General features: G+C 36.4%; 1 pseudogene; it reads left to right on the top strand.

The window, feature by feature from the left end:
* The window catches only part of LOC107665510 (low-density lipoprotein receptor-related protein 1B-like), a 312,996-nt pseudogene that overhangs the window by 85,775 nt on the left and 214,627 nt on the right, over positions 1–12,594 (top strand).

Here is a 12,594-nt window from a genome sequence, read left to right as displayed (position 1 = left end):
AATAATTGCCATATAACTATTGTTTATTGTTAGGTCATGTTATCTAACAAATAAAATCTTATTGTAAAGTGTTTTTAATACTACAGTTTGCATCTATTTGATATACACTTAATATATGTAATCTTATCTAAAATTATTATAAAAGCTGAGGTTTGTTATTTCCTGAAAAGTGATATTTTAGCTGGTGTCAATGATCTAATGTTGCATTTGGTCAGACTCAGCCCATTGCTTTACTGAAGTATATTATATTTTCCTTTTACAGCTGCAGACTGAGGAAGATCCTGAAACACACCAGCAAACCCTAAAACAGACAACAGTTTACAGATGTTTTTCAGTGGCAGCAGAACTGACTAAACTTTTGGGTGAAACTTTTTTCATACTTTTATTACTTGTGGAAAAACTTGAAACAATTTTAAATAAGTATAAAGAATGGCATTGGTTTTGTACATTTAATTTTTGTTTAACGTTATTAATAAAAATGTTGTTCAATTAGCATGTTTTTGTGTTTTGCTTTCGTACCGAAATTGGTACCGAGAACCGTTGATTTTCACTGGTATCGGTACCGAATACTGAAATTTTGGTACCGTGACAACACTATGTCCAGTGCATGAACTCGAACCTCAGAGAAATCGTTGTTGCTTTCATGATAAATCATGGTTATGTTAACCAAAACAGCAATTTACTCACCCTTCCCTCCCCAAACATGCATTTGCATATTCATGTTTCTTGATAGGTTGCTGCGAAATGGTGACATTAAGAGTTGGGTTTGCATATTTAGGCCATGTTTGAGCACATTTAGCATTTAATAAATAGCCCCGCTGTTGCCTACAGATCATGATGAATGCAGGGATTATGGGACATGCAGTCAAATCTGTATGAACACGCAGGGATCGTACAGATGCGCTTGCACAGATGGCTTCAGCCTGCAGGCCAACAGACGATCCTGCAAAGCCAAAACAGGTGAGTCCATTTATCATCCGTGTTAGTTCCAGTTCCAGTCCCCCCCCAAAAAAAGCGTATTAAGCAACATTATTAAAAGTATTTTACTTTGATCTTCAACGGTGCTTTAAAAGCACAAGTCTAAAAATAATTAAACCCATGCATAAATCAAATATTATCTCAAGTTAATGTACTAAGTGCCGGAGAGATGGACGACTGGTCTAAATCTGTAAGAGAGTAATAAACTCTAACAATAAACTGATTTTTTTGCACATTGTTAGTGCTAGGGGGTGCTGATTGGGTTTTAGGGTTTGCTAGGTTGTTGCTAAGGGTTTTTTTGGGGGTAGTTGCTAAGACATTCATTAAGGGGTTTTGAGTGTTTTTACCTCATTGCTATGTGGTTGCAACAGTGTTCAACAGCTAGCTTGTTTACTGTATAGTTTAGAATGGTTTTTAACACATTGCTCTGTTGTTTATAGGGTGTACTGTGAAGTTGCTAGGGCATTCTGAGGGGCTTTTGGCACATTGCTACAGTATAGTTGCAGGGGATTCTGGGTAATTGTTAGCCTGTTGCCAAGGGGTTCTGAAGGATTTTTAGCCAATTGTTATGTGATTCTGGGTAGTTGCTAAGTGGTTGCTAAAGCTTCTGCTGAGTTTTTAGTATATTTCTAGATGACTGCTAGGTCATTTTTGGTAGTTTTAGTGCATTGCTACAATATGTTGTTGTTGGGGTTCTGGGTAATTGCTAGCCTGTTGCCAAGGGGTTCTGAAAGATTTTTAGCTCTCTTTAATTGTCTCTTAGCAAGAACCACTAGAAAATAAGTGTTCAATACTGAAAACAAGGAAATACTTGACATTTCAATCAGCATTTAAATTATAGTTGTCTTTAACATCCTAAGAACAAGTCTGGACTAGATGGGTAAACACAATGCCCTCTGGAATGTTTGATTGAACAAGAAAGCCTCAGTGGAGTAGCACGGTCACAGTGGCGATCATCCGAGTGCATTAGTATAGATGACACTGTCATTCTCCTGATGTGAGTGTTAGCTACACTTACTGTCATCAATATGCAAATGGCCGCCGGCGAGCTGGGCTATGACAGAGCCGTGGGAGAGATAAACAGGGGAGGCCTTAATGGAAAGTCAATCAGAGCCCATCCAGCCCGACCTGTGACTGTCTATCAAATTTAGAGATGATTACACGCTCCGAGTTAATTGCACTTCATGGTGTCTGTTTATTAGTGTGAAAAAAAACCCACAAGCCGATCACAAAGTTTACGTGTGCATAATACGTGTCGCAGCAATTAGACTATTTTCCTTTAGTGTGAGCTTCTTAATGAACCTGTTTTAATTTCTATACAAGCAAAAATATAAGTAAATATTTATATACTCTATGTTCATGTAACGCATACATATTCATATTTTATATTGGTGTTTCTTAAACTACAAGCATTTTTATGTTCCAGGTGCAGGTTTTTGTGATAACTAGGTTTTTACTAATCATTTCTTTATGCTACAGCATGTAGGCTATGTTTGCCCCATTAGTTCTTTCTTTCTTTCTTTCTTTCTTTCAATAGATAGATAGATAGATAGACAGATAGAAAGATAGATGTGTGTGTATTATTTATTGTGTTAAATTATACATTTTATTCATATTTCTAAAATACAATTAGTGTATTTGTATATATGTGAATGTGTGTGTATATATGATTAATTCATATGTCAATATTTATTTTTTATGTCAATTTATTTATTAGTTTTTTTTTCTTTTTTATGAAAATGTGGTGGAAATGACATTTGTTGGTTCAGACAAAAATAACAATTAATTTTGTAATTTATTTTATTTCAAGGTTTATTATTGAAATGTTATTGAAATTTTGTTTAATGTAAATAATTTATTATAAATAGCTCTAAGGACCTCTATGCATTTTGTGCTCCCTCTTTCAGATCCTGGTGATAAACCTCCGGTTCTGTTGACAACAAATATGAATTCTATATCAGTTGTTTACCTCAATGGATCATCTATGCCAAATCTCAAGTCCATGGAGACAAATGGGACTCAAATATTGGACTTTATTTATAGAGAAGAGTCACTCTGTTGGCTCTCAGTGGCCCAGGATACAGGTCAGCTGTGGTGTGCCCGCATGACCAAACTCAAAGGCTTTTCAGAAAAACACCAGATACGGATAGGTCAGAACCTACAAAGTAAGTACGCACGTCAAGTCTCGAAGCGCAAATTAAGGAACGTTTCGTAACTTTGATGATTAATTCAGAGCAAGTGCAAACTAATGTCCTTTGAAGTTTTTATGAACTTGAGTGTTGTGTTTAATGTCCACATAAATTTTCTCATTAGTCTCTTTTTTTCACTTCTTTTACCTCTTGGAAGTGTTTAATGATCTGCTAATGAAGTGTTTAATGTCACAAGGTTAAATGAGTCAAGTGTGCATGTCAAGTCGGTGAATGTCAGTTGTTGCTTCTTTGAAGCATGCATGAATTATTAATTGTTTCTAACTACCAGATCCCAATTTACAAACTCTTATGTCCCATGTTTAAAATTGAATGGTTTCTTCCATGTAGATGTGGAGCATATGGCCATCGACTGGTTGACAGGAAACTTCTACTTCGTAGACAGAGTGAATGACCGGATATTCGTGTGCAGCGAACAGGGAGATGCATGTGTCACCATCATCGACCTGGACATCCAGAACCCTAAAGGCCTAGCGCTGGATCCCATCATGGGGTACACATGCTAACACAATCATTAGGTCCTTTCATTTGTATGAGATAGTAGCAATGAGTTTTTGTTGTTAAAACTGGGGTAGATATATCTGGGGGAAAAAATCCATTTAGATAATGTGACTACTACTACGAATAATAAGTCACTATACCATATGCATAGCTGTGGTCGCACATCAGTTCATATATGGATGATATGTGTAGTTGGCGCCGATAGCCTAGTGGGCAGTGCACCGACATATAACGCCGTTGAGTTGTGGGCGTCCCGAGTTCGAATCCCGGACCTTTCCCGATCCCACTTCCCTCTCTCTCCCACCTTGTTTCCTGTCTACTCTACACTATCTTATCCTAATAGGCCTAAAAGGCAAAATGGCAATAACAAAAGAATGATATGTGTATGAATTGTGAGTCTGAACTATCCGTTTTATAATATTATCTTTACTGATATTAGCTCTACAAACTGGTTTACTTCCAACAGTTTGTGGGAAAAAAAATCTGAAAAATATTTATGTTTAATAATAATAATAATAATAATAATAATTACATTGAATTGTTGTATTTTGATGTTTATTATTATTAAGCTAAAGTACCTTTTATGTAATTTCATTTAAATTTTGTTTACACAATTTAGAAATAGAAATTAAATAAAGTAAATCACAAGTATTAATATTAATCATTATCATAATCATAGTCATCATCATCAATTGTTTATGAAATAGTAATACATTTACATAAAAGTAATAAATAGTTTGATAATGATTATTATTAGTATTATATTGGGATAAAGTACCTTTTGATTTGGAGTATTTTAATCTAAATTTAATGTATTACATAATTTAATTAAATACGATTTCAAGTAATAGTATATTAGTATATTATAATTATTATTATTACTTAAAACATTAAACAAACAAATAAGTAAATATGTAAGTAAATAAATAAATAAATAAATAAATACCTTCCTTGATTAAAAAATCATCAGTGAAAGATTTTTTGTCATACTTTCATTACATGGTCACTAAAGTCTAAAGAACTGATAAAAGGTCAATAAAATGACATTTTAGAATCCTCTCCAAACAAATAGTTCAAATAATTTGTTGATCTATGCAAAGATTCAGCTATTTGTACTATCTTAAAATGATCACGCGTCCTAGAGGAGGCTCTTGGTTAAATTTTTCATAGGAGTGAATAAATCATCCTTATCTGATGTCGCGTCATCTATGCGTCTGTGACGTGAGAAACTCTTTGGTCTCTTGGTAAACATTCATTTGTATGCAGTGCTGAGTTGTGCATGCTTTTGGGGCCAGTTTGTCGCTTTCCAACGACGAGGACCGTTTCTGTGCCAGAATCCTCGTGCGGAGTAATGCAGATGACCTCCCCCTCTCATTCCGCTGTCAGTATGTGTTAGTGTAAAGAGAAATATCATACTGCGGCCCATTCATTCAGCTCTTGCTCACAGTGCCTCGGTTTAATTGCGCTGTTGTTACTGCAAGCATTCAGCGCTGGCACAATATTTTGCAGAATAGAAAAATAATGGGTATGAGTGGATCGATTGAATCTTAAACCTTGACTTTTGATTTAATTTACGTCAGATAGTAGATTCCGGTTTAAAACTGCTCTGTTCTTGCCTCCCCACCAGCAAACTCTTTTTCACGGATTATGGGACGGTAGCCAAGGTGGAACGCTGCAATATGGACGGCACCAACCGAACCAGGATAGTAGAGTATAAAACTGAACAGCCGACCGCCGTGACATTGGACTTGGTGAAGAAGCTCGTCTACTGGGCAGACGCTTATCTCGATTTTATCGAAGTTGTGGATTACAATGGCAAGAACCGACACACGATCATCCAAGGAAGCTCGGTAAGATGTGCTCAATCTTGGTTTCTTCTTCTTGAACCCATGATCTTCATGCGAAAAAAGACCAAAGCTACTTACGAAATTGCATACCTGTGTAGTAGGTACTACATTTGGTTTGAAAAAGTATGTAGTATGAAGCATGTAAAAATACTTAGTCTGAAAATGGGTAGTATGAATGAAATTCGAACATACTATGTCTGCCATGTTGTCACCGTCAAGTGACCTACCAGTTACATCGCTTCACTGCCATTTACCCCTCTCCCATGGCTTCATTGGATAGTAGAGTGTCCATTGAATGCGCAATCTAGAATCTCTGCAGAAGTAGTAGGTCATCTGGGTAATTTTCATCTACATTTTTTTAAATATTAGTTTTCACATTTCTGACATACTACACTTGGCATACTTTTTTCAAATACTATCATTTTGAACATACTACTTTTTTGGCCCACTGTTTTTTGAAAACTATGAACGTTGGCATACTGTTAATATTGACATGCATACTACTCTTTTGGCTTACTTTTTGTTTTAATAATATTCGGCCATACTTCTTTTTGGCATACAATTTTTTTATTACTATGAATTCGGACATGCTGTTCTTTTGGCGTGCAAGGCAAATTCAGACTTACTGTACTCGGCTTACTGTTTTTCAAATACTGTGAATTCAGACATACTACTTTTTTGGCACAGTTTTTGGAAAACTAAGAATATTGGCATACAGTTAATATTGGCATACATACTACTCTTTTGTCTTACTTTTTTAAGTAATGAATTCGGACATACTACTTTTTTGGCGTACTATGTTTTTGAGTACTATGAATTTGGACTTGCTGCTCTTTTCGTGTACTACGTAAATTCGGACTATAGCCTACTTTGTATGTACGTAAATTCGGACTATTAGCCTTATTTGTATGATTTTTTTTTTTTTTTTCAAATACTATGAATTTGGACATACTATTTTTTATAACATGAATTCAGAAACTACTTTTTTGGCATACTACTTTTGAATACTATGAGTTTGGACACTACTTTTTTTGTTTTTTTTCTTTCTTTCGAATAATCGGAATTTGGACATACTATTTTTCAAATACTGTGAATTCAGACATACTATACTTAACAAGCTTTTACATACTACTTTTTTGGTATACTATTTTTCAAATACTATAAATTCAAACATACTGCTTTTATGGCACACTGTTTTTCGCAAACTATGAATATTGGCTTATTGTTAATATTGCCGTACATACTACTGTTTTGGCATACTGTTTTTCACATAATTCGGATATACTAAACTTTTTGTGTGCTGAGTTTCGCATAACATATAACATGGAATTAGGCATATTCCGACACAACACAAGATGTGTTGCTGTTTGCATGTGAATCCCCAACTACAGTAGGTGGTGAACATCTTGTTTATGCTGGTCCAGACCAGCATATGAAAGACTAGACCGGCAAAGATTGGTGACCTCTATTCATCTAAGCTATCTAAAAGAAGTTATTGCGTATATTTTACCCAGCTGCCTTAATAGTCAGCAGTAAAGTTGTGATAAATTATGCTCCTTTTGAATAACTCTTAAAGCAGTTTATTTTGAAGGCTATAAAATTTGGCCTCTCTCCCTCACTCCCCAAACAGGCCCAAAAGTATGGTGATACAAAATTCATAGCTTCATAAATTCAGTATAAATTTCATCCATAGTTCATAGTACGGGCCAAGGGCACTGTCAGACCTGTGCATTTTTCTCAAAAACAGTAGATAATTCATCCGCAGTTGTTTATCAGCCTTATGAGACATCTGGTGTTAACTAATACCCTGATGCGATATTTAAGAAAAGTATATATATATATGTATATATATGTATATATATATATATATATATAAATAAAATGTTGTACATTTTTCATGCTAAGTATCAACATCCAGTCAACGTACTGCTTAGTTTTTTAAGTGTTCAAAGTTTTCACAGTGGTTTTACTGACAAAAGTTCCTATGTTGTTTTGAATTTGAATGCAGTAGTGGTGAACGTGAATTCAACAATCCTTGTTAGTAAAACAAAACTTTCCTGTCAACTGTATCCGTAACCCCCAATTTAGTCTCTCACAGTGAAACCTTTGATAGATCAACGTTAGTTCTGGTTCACATCGCATCTTATTCTAAGCTCAAAATAACATTTCAAGTTTATGGTACTATGCAAAAAAGTCAAACCAAATTTTTGTAACATTTTGAAAAAAATTTACTTTGGTATATAATAAGGGTAGAGTATACCATTTTAAACTTCGGAGTCAGTAAATTTATTTTTTATTAATACGTTTATTCAACAAGGATGCATCAGTCGTGACAGTAAAGACTATTATAATGTTACAAAATATTTCTATTTCATGTTTTGTGGTACTCTCATGAATGGTGACAGACTGACACGGAAGAGAAAAAATCAATGAATTAAGTCATTATTTTTGTTTCTTTGCACACAAAAAGTATTCTCATGGCTTCATAAAATATAAATAAAAAAAGATTGAACCACTGATATCACATGGACTATTTTAACAATGTCCTTACTACCTTTCTGGGTCTGGAATGTTTCAGTTCTGTTACTGTCTATGCAGGGTCAGAAAGCTCTCAAATTTCATCAGAAATATCTTAATTTATCTTCCAAAGATGAACCAAGGTCTTACGGGTTTGGAACGACATGAGAGTGCGTGTATGGCAGAATTTTCATTTTTGGGTGAACTATCCCTTTTTAAAAAAATCTGGAAAAAAAAGTTAATGTATCATGAAAAATAAAAATATTCCACAAACATATTAAGCAGCACAACTACTTTCAACATTGATAATAATAGAAAATGTTTCTTAAACAGCAAATCAGCAGATTTGATTTCTTAAAGATCATGTGACACTGAAGACTGGAGTAATGATGCTAAAAATTCAGCTTTGCATCACAGAAATACAATATATTCAAATAGAAAACACCTGTTTTAAATTGTAATAATATTTCACAATATTACAGTTTTACTGTATTTTTAAGTAAATAAATGCAGTGGACATAAAGAGACTTCTTTCAAAAACAAATTTGATCAACTCCAAACTTTTGAATGGTAGTCACAACAAAGTAAATCTTTTAAATATTTTATGCTACTAACCTGGCAAACAGTGTCAAATCCAGTAAGATTTTCTTGTCAGTAAAATAGTTCCAGAATCAACATCCTACTTGTGAAATCACAGGGAGCATGCGCCCAAACTGTGGCCGTTTATGTAAATTTGTCACATGGATGCAGCGTTAGGACTTGTTTTCCTTGACACTTTTGAAACCCTCTCATTGTCCCCAGCCAGATCTGTTAGCCTGGTTGAGCATCGAGTTGTTTTGACCTTGCAGAGTCCTGGCTTCCCACTACAACTCTTTTGTGTGCTTTTTTTTATTGATTTGTTCATCCATTTCCTGTGAGGCTCAGCTCTAGCATATTCTCTGGGACTCTATCGAAGGCTATATTGGTGCATTTTTCTCAAAGCCGGCACTGAAAGATAACCTGAAATTAACTCCGCTACCTCTTACTCATTTGTTTTTACCGTCAGTCTTTCTCCTTTTTTTTTTTTTCCTGAAATCAAAGCCTCGATGCTACCCGCCGGTAATTTGTAGCACAGATGTGACATCAAAGATCCCTGCATATTTCAACTGGTGTCTGTCAGGGCTGCTGTTTATTCACCAAATGTTACATCGGCTCTATAGCTGGATGGATTAAAGAAGCAAATTTAAGCAGACGTATTTGTGTCGTGTTCAGAATTAAGTCAAAGAGGTGCCATGGCCTCTAGATGAGTCTTTCTCTTTCCCCATCCCTGTGTTTCTCTTTCTAGGTGTCGCACCTGTACGGATTTGCACTCTTTGAAGATTACCTGTTTGCGACATGCTCTGAACCCTCCAGAGAGAGCAAGGTGGACATATTTAGGATAAATCGCTTTAACAGCAGTGACACAAACACCATTACCACTTTGGAAAGTGCCAGAGCTGTCCGAGTTTATCACAGATTGGCTCAACCTACAGGTAAACTTGTTGTCGGAGTGTGACTAATGTAATCAGTAATGGCTCAGATTAAAAATAGTGATACACTTTAATGTTTTTGGACTGAATTCTACTTAAATGATCATATTAGATTCAGTTTCTGTAAGAGAAGAAATTAATAAATTTCTGCGTAAAATATTGTATTTTTATGTATGTTGTTACATTGCAACAATTTATATACAGATATAAATTGTTTCGTGACTGAGGCCTAATACAGACGAAACAAGCCAAAATGGCTCCCAATCTTACTTGCAAACTTGCTAAAAGGAGTCTACGTGTGTGTGTTTTCTTTTGGACAATGAAGATTTTTATCACGATTTCTGTAAAATCTACATTATCTAAGCTGATCAATGCTAAACCCATTCTACTTCATAGTAAAATATAAAAGTAATTGTCAGGAAAAGTTTAAAATAAGAAATACAGTTTCATTGTAAGATGCAAAGTCGCGACTTTGCGAAATTCGCAAGTGTGAGGAATAATTTCATGTTCTTAAGATGTTTTAAGGTGTTTGTATACTTTAATGAACTGACCTATCACAATTGTTAAGGACATTGATAGCAACATTTGCCATCCTAAAACATTGAAGAAACATTGGGCTAAATTCAGTATTAGCATTTAGCCATATTGTGAAGTGAATAATGACTTTGTGTCAAAATATCATAAAGTTGTAAAAAAAAAAAATATATATATATATATATATATATATATAACCTGGCAACAGGGGTGCCCAACCTGGTCCTGGTCCAAACACAACTGAACCAACTAATTAGGATCTGAAGGAGCACTTGATAATTACAGACAGGTTTGTTTAATCAGGGTTGGAACTGAACTCTGTAGGAAGGTAGATCTCCAGGAACAGGATGCAATCTGATCTACAACAATACATCTGTTTCATTTTAAATACTTTTCAGCCACTATAACTTAAGTCTTTGGGAAAAACAGTTATTATACATCTGAAATGGATGCAGTCACCACATAACTAATGTCTATATTGTCAAAATGTACAGTAGTCAAAGGGATTTCAAATCATTGGATTTATTAAATACAAAATAGAAAACATTCAATTCAGGTTAATACAGCTACATATAGCCAAAAATGTGAATACATAAAAGTACAAAAAAAAGCAAATAAAGCAATGTAAAATTGTAGGATTTCGTCATGTGAAAGTTGATGTGTGCGAAAGTCTTCATTCTAAAATGCATACAAATACTGTCTTTAACCCTAGCATCAATCCAAACATAGGCCATACATACATGTACCATCTCTGCAAAAAACATCAGGAATGTACACTTTTAAATAGAAAAAAAACTCCTTTAGACTGGGCTTGCAATTACACATTTCCCAACCAGGACACAGCACAATGTTTTCAGCAGGTGAGCCATGCTGGCTACTGCTGCTTGCTATTGCTAACTCCCTCTACCACATGGCTTTACTTAAGGAAACCTAACACACCCTAGCATCCCTAGTGGTAAGGAAGAAAACTGCCCACAAATTTCTTATTAACAGGCCCATGTCTGGCCCACACTGGGCCGTCATGGGATTAATGTGGGCAGTCCCATAGTGTGGGCTGCTCACAGAGCGCCTGCAGTGAGCCCAAAGCTATGGGCCTCGCCTGGGCAAACCCGCACTGGGCCCGTTTAGGTTTGGTGTGGGATAGCCCTAGCCCACTGTGCCCGCAAAAAGCCAGCATAGGCCCCGCAAGGACATGTTTGCAGGATATATGTATATATATACATACATACAGTAGGCAACATTTGAAGTGGATCTAAAAAGTTAATCAAAGTTGTCCTAAGACAAGAACATATATATATATATATATATATATATATATATATATATAAATAATCCTAACTACACAGTTAGTTGCCTTTTATTTTTAGCAATTATGTAACATTGAAGAAACACAGAGATAAATTTCAAATGAGCATTTAGCCGTACCACAAAGAGACTAATGAATGTGTGTCACAATATTGTAGTGTTTACATATGACATATAATCTTTGACATCAACCAAAATATGGAAATGATGTTTCATTATAAAAGTTTATAAGCCTGTTTGTTTTCCTGTGCTTACTATACACAATTAGTTGCCATTATTAATTAGAAATTTGTTACGTAGTATTGCTTTTTCCTTGCTGTACGTGAAACCCTGTTTTATTCATTTTATCACTTTAAAACATTGAAGAAACACTGGGTTAAATTTTGTATTGGCATTTAGCCATATTGCTAAATGTACTTGTCACACTTACACTGTCATAAGGACGAGAGAAATGTGGAGTACAATTAACAGTCGTTTAATCATCGAAACACGGGTAATCCAATACAGGAACGAGATGCTGACACATGTAAAGATGAAGTAGACCCGGCAGGGGAGAAACGCAAAGACAGGAGCTTAAATGCTAGGGATAATTGGAGAAAAACAGGTGGATCACATATGACAATCAGACTAAACGAGGACAGGAAAATGACCAAATAAGGACAAACAAGAACAGAAACAGGGGCTAAACACAATACAGACAGTCCAGAATCCTGACATCACGCCCCCTCCCAGAAGGCGCGTCCTCGCGCCGTAGAAACTACATGGGGAGGGGTGGGTGGGAACTTGGGAGGTGGCTCAAGAGGAGGACGGACACCCGGGAGGGGGCCGGCAGACAGAGTCCATGGGGGTGTCGAAGGAGGGAGGAGCCAGGGAGATGACAGGAGGGAGCTGGAACAGGAGTAGCCAGGTGGGACCCTGGCTGCAGCCATAATGACGGCCCACTGTGGAGCCGACGGAGGGAGGAGCCATGGAGGAGGAATGGCCGCCGACTCCGCGACGAGGTGCAGCCGGAGGAGCGGAGTCCTGAGGCGATGGCGGGTCGACGCCCGACCAAGGCGGAGCCAAAGGGACGAGGGAGCCCGGTGGAGCTGGTGGATCGACAGGTGATTGTGGAGGCGAGGGAGCTAGGAGCCGAGGTGGAGCGGCTGGGACTACGGGCCGAGGCAGAGTCCGGGCCTCGGAGGCTGGAGGTGGAGG

The sequence above is a fragment of the Sinocyclocheilus anshuiensis genome, unplaced genomic scaffold (genome assembly GCF_001515605.1).
Source record: "Sinocyclocheilus anshuiensis isolate Anshui unplaced genomic scaffold, SAMN03320099.WGS_v1.1 scaffold543, whole genome shotgun sequence".
NCBI lineage: Eukaryota > Metazoa > Chordata > Actinopteri > Cypriniformes > Cyprinidae > Sinocyclocheilus > Sinocyclocheilus anshuiensis.
This window is presented reverse-complemented; position numbering and strand designations above follow the sequence as displayed.